This window comes from Arachis ipaensis, chromosome B4 (assembly GCF_059453495.1).
Source record: "Arachis ipaensis isolate K30076 ecotype BB chromosome B4, ASM5945349v1, whole genome shotgun sequence".
NCBI classification, from domain to species: Eukaryota; Viridiplantae; Streptophyta; class Magnoliopsida; order Fabales; family Fabaceae; genus Arachis; species Arachis ipaensis.
Window position 1 is genome coordinate 96,753,534 of NC_142439.1, and position 5,344 is coordinate 96,758,877.

Genomic DNA, 5,344 nt, shown 5'->3' on the forward strand with positions numbered 1-5,344 from the left:
CCGGTGGTAATACTGGAAAACAAAATGCTTAGGGTCACGGCCAAGACTCATAAAGTAACTGTGTTCAAGAATCAATATAATGAACTAGGAGAATCAATAACACTATCTGAATTCTGAGTTCCTATAGATGCCAATCATTCTGAACTTCAAAGGATAAAGTGAGATGCCAAAACTGTTCAGAAGCAAAAAGCTAATAGCCCCGCTCATCTAATTAAGAATGATCTTCATAGATGTTTTCAGAATTTATTGTATATTCTCTTCTTTTTATCTTATTTTGTTCTTAGTTGCTTGGAGATAAGCAACAATTTAAGTTTGGTGTTGTGATGAGCGGATAATTTATACGCTTTTTAGCATTGTTTTTAGGTAGTTTTTAGTATGATTTAGTTAGTTTTTAGTATATAATTAGTAGTTTTTAAATAAAAATCACATTTCTGTACTTTACTATGAGTTTGTGCGTTTTTCTGTGATTTCAGGTATTTTCTGGCTGAAATTGTGGGACCTGAGCAAAAATCTGATTCAGAGGCTGAAAAAGGACTGCAGATGCTATTGGATTCTGACCTCCTTGCACTCGAAGTGGATTTTCTGGAGCTATAGAAGCCCAATTGGCATGCTCTCAATTGCGTTGAAAAGTAGACATCCTGGGCTTTCCAGTAATATATAATAGTCCATACTTGGCCTGAGTTTTGATAACACAAACTGGTGTTTAAACGCCAACTTTCTACCATTTTCTGGCGTTAAACGCCAGAACTGGCATAAAAGCTGGAGTTAAATGCCCAAACTGGCACCAAAGCTGGTGTTTAACTCCAGGAACAGCCTATGCACGTGAAAGCTTCAATGCTCAGCCCAAGCACACACCAAGTGGGCCCCAGAAGTGGATTTCTGCATCAATTACTTATTTTTGTAAACCCTAGGCTACTAGTTCATTATAAATAGGACCTCTTACTATTGTATTTTCATTAATATTCATATCATTTTTGAGACTATCTTTGTAACACTTTTGATCTCTTGATCACGTTTAGGGGTCACGTTAGCTACACTAACGTTAGGGGTCACGTTAGCTATACTAACGTGGACTCTAACGTAGGGAGGAAGGGCAACAAGTAAACGTTATTGGAAAAGGTGAATGCCAATAACGTTTGCGAAGGACCAAGAGGCAACGTTAGTGGTCACGTTAGTGCCACTAACGTTGAAGTTAACGTGGACCATCTTGGGTTAGGAACGTTAGTGAAAAAGGTGATCGTCACTAACGTTCTCGAACCCACATTTTCACTTAACGTTAACACCACTAACGTCCTAACTAACGTCCATGCCTAACTCACACTTTCTCTGCAAGTAAAGCTGAGCCCACTAAAGACTGCAACTGCTTCAACTAAAGATCCAAAGGCCCATATCCAAGACTTGAAGAGCCAACTAGAAGATCAGAAGAGTAGTATATATAGGAGTAGTTTTGAACTAGTGAGAAAAAGCTTTTGGCATTTTGGAGAACTACACTCTGTATATTTTAGTTTCTCTGCAACTTCTAGTTTTAGTTTTTATAATGTACTTTACACTTATGCTTTCCATTCCAAGAGCTATGAACAACTAAACCCCTTTCATTGGGTTAGGGAGCTCTGTTGTAATTTGATGGATCAATAATAGTTTTCATTATTCTTCTTCTTTCTTTTCTCTTGATTTTACTAGAAAGCTTTCAATCTTCATCCTATTGGGTAGTTATCTTGGAAAAGAAGCTATTCATACTTGGATCTCTTCGGACCTTGGAAGAGGAATGAAGAGATCATGCTAGAAATACTTTCTCATGTTGGACCAAATTGGGGTTTGGATGGATATGGTGACATATAATCCTACCAATACTTTGATTTGGGAATACATGTGGTATAATCAGTGACCATACTTCATCTCTTCTCATGAGCAATTAGACCAAGGAATTGGCAATTGATCAAGATTTGAGAGATTGGGTTGCCAAGGAATTGGAATCCAATCACTTAAGATTGCCAAGGAGATCAATGAATGCATTGATTGAGGAAGAGATGAGAATAAACTTGATCCGGAGAATACAACATCTCCTGAGCCCAATGAATCCCCCATTTCTTATCTTACCCATTCTCTTTACTTTCTGCCATTTACTTTTATGTTCATCTTCCCCATTCCCTATTTAAGATTCTGCAATTTACTTTTCGTCCTATACATTCAGTTCTTTATTTCCAACATTTACATTTTCTGCCATTCACTTTCCCGCCATTTAATTTCCTGCAACTCTCAAATCAAATCCTGCGTAGCTCAACTAGAACATTCTTCCAATTAAAGTTTCTTGACCAATCAATCCCTGTGGGATTCGACCTCACTCTATTGTGAGTTTTTACTTGACGACAATTCGGTATACTTGCCGAGGGAAATCTGTTGATAGACAAGTTTCTGTACATCAAGTTTATGGCGCCGTTGCCGGGGACTGATTTTGTATCAACAATGATTAAAGTGGTGGATAACTAGATTGAGCATTTTTCTTTTGTTTGATTTAATTTTTGTTTGAGTGATTTACTTTCAGTTCCAGTTATTTTCTCCCCTTTACCCCTACCCGTTTATGGTGTTCTCTTATTTGTTACAATTCAGTTCACTAACCACTAACTGTTTGATATATTGCATCACTCACACTAACAGCATTTTTTTACAAGAATACTCTCTATCTCCCTTTTGCTTTGGCCTTGTTGGTTGTATGACAGGTAGAAGAAGCAGGGCTTCAACTTCCTTTGATTCTGAACCTGAGAGGACCTTCCTTAGACTAAGGAGGGAAGCAAGAGGAAAGAGAGTTGTTAGTGCTGAGGAAGAGGAAGAGTACTTTGAACCAGACATGGATTAGAATATGGAGAACTATCATGAAGAAGAGGCTCACAACCATGGTAGAGAAGGTCCAGCGCATCATGCTGGGCAACAGAGAAGAGTTCTGGGATCTTACATAAATCCAAACCCAGGAAACTGTGGAAGTAGCATCCAAAAGCCAACCATACATGCCAATAACTTTGAACTAAAGCCACAGATCATCACCCTTGTTTAGAACAACTGTTCATTCGGAGGAAGTGTCTAAGAAGATCCCAATCAACATCTAACCACATTCCTAAGGATATGTAATACTGTGAAGTCTAATGGTGTTCATCCTGACACCTATAGACTACTTCTGTTTCCCTTCTCACTCAAGGACAAAGCATCTAAATGGCTGGCATCCTTTCCAAAGGAGAGTTTAACAACCTGGGAAAATGTGGTGAATAAATTCTTGGCGAGATTCTATCCTCCTCAAAGAATCAACAGGTTGAGAGCTGAGGTACAAACCTTCAGGCAACAAGATGGTGAGACTCTATATGAGGCATGGGAGAGGTTTAAGGACTTGACAAGAAGTTGCCCGCCAGATATGTTCAATGAATGGGTGCAGTTACACATTTTCTATGAAGGTCTTTCTTACGAATCAAAGAAAGCAGTAGACCACTCATCTGGGGGATCTCTGAACAAGAAGAAGACCATTGAAGAGGCTATAGATGTCATTGAGACTGTAGCAGAGAATGACTACTTCTATGCCTCTGAAAGAGGCAACACTAGAGGAGTGATGGAGCTAAACAACGTGGATGCACTGCTGGCCCAAAATAAGATGATCACCAAGCAGCTGGCTGATCTTACCAAAAAGATGGAGAGGAACCAAGTAGCAGTAATCACCACCTCATCAGCAACCCAAGAAGGAGTGAATGTAGAAGCAGAAGGTGATCAGGAACAAGCCAACTACATTGGAAACTCACCTAGGCAGACCCATGATCCATACTCCAAAACTTATAATCCTGGTTGGAGGAACCACCCAAACTTTGGGTGGGGAAATCAACAAGATCAAGGGCAAGATCCGAGACGTCACAACCCCAACAACAATGCAGTTCACCAACATTCCATACAGAGATCATATCGGCACCCACCTAACAACACATCTCAACATCCATACAAAAGCCAAAATGGCCCTTCTCAGCCCTCCAATCTCAACTCACAATCATCCGAAGATAGACTCTCAAAAATTGAGACCCTACTCGAACGTATATGCAAAGAAGTTCAAGACAGTAAAATGTTCCGAGAGGAAGTGCGGTCCAATATGCATAATCAAGATGCTGCCATCAAGAAACTTGAGACACAAATTGGCTACCTATTTAAGCAAATTCCTAGCCATAACCTATGCAGCAACACTGATTCAAACCCAAGGGAGGAGTGTCAGGCTATCACCCTCAGAAGTGGAAAAGAGTTGAAGGAAACTTCCAAGAAACCACAAGAGAAGGACCCAAATGAAAAGGAAGAGGGACAAAATGAAGTTCAAGTTCTCATTTCCAATTCGCATAAAAAAGGGGAAGTGCTGAAGCCATACATTCCAAAAGTCCCATACCCTCAGCAATTGAAAAAGAAGGGGGATGACAGCCAGTTCTCAAGATTTTTAGAAATCTTTAAGAAACTACAAATTAACATACCCTTTGCTGAAGCAATAGAGCAAATGCCGCTCTACGCCAAGTTCTTGAAGGAATTGATGACCAAGAAGAGAAGCTGGAAGAACAACGAGACTGTGATACTAACCGAAGAATGTAGTGCCATCATTCAGCATAAACTACCCCAGAAATTGAAGGATCCTGGGAGCTTCCAGATCCCTTGTATTATAGGGGAAATCACAGTGGAAAAGGCTCTATGTGATTTAGGAGCCAGCATAAATCTGATGTCTGTAGCTATGATGAGAAAAATGAAGATTGAGGAGGCCAAGCCAACAAAAATGGCCCTACAACTGGCAGACCGATCGTTCAAGTTTCCTCATGGCATAGTAGAAGACTTGCTGGTGAAGGTAGGAGATTTTATCTTCCCAGCGGACTTTGTAGTGCTGGACATGAAAGAGGAAGCCAAGGCCTCCATCATCTTGGGAAGACCATTCTTAGTCACTGCCGGAGCTATCATCGATGTCCAAAAGGGTGACCTTACCCTTAGACTACACAATGAAACAATGATGATCAATGTGTTCAAGGCAATAAACTACCCACAAGAACCATTGGGAGAATGTATGAGGTTAGACTCACTGGAAGATGTAGTACAAGAGACTTTTGAAGAGGAAGAACTTGAGGGGTCAACAGAAGAAGAGGAATCAGCATCAAGTGAAGAGGCTGCAACAGCTGAGGTTCAGGTTCAGGGCACACTAGAGGAGAAGAATGAAAAGAAAGAAGCACCCAAACTTGAACTCAAAGCACTGCCACCCACTCTCAAATATGCATATTTAGGAGAGAACGAAAGTTACCCAGTGATCATAAACTCAACCCTCAGCCAAGATCAAGAGGATGAACTACTCCAA

General features: G+C 40.4%; 1 non-coding gene across 1 annotated transcript; it reads right to left on the reverse strand.

The window, feature by feature from the left end:
- Positions 1 to 3,298: 3,298 nt before the first annotated feature.
- LOC148568476 (small nucleolar RNA R71) lies at positions 3,299 to 3,405 on the reverse strand. Its single transcript, XR_015882179.1, has one exon. It is a non-coding gene; the product is annotated as a small nucleolar RNA R71 (small nucleolar RNA).
- Positions 3,406 to 5,344: the final 1,939 nt, after the last annotated feature.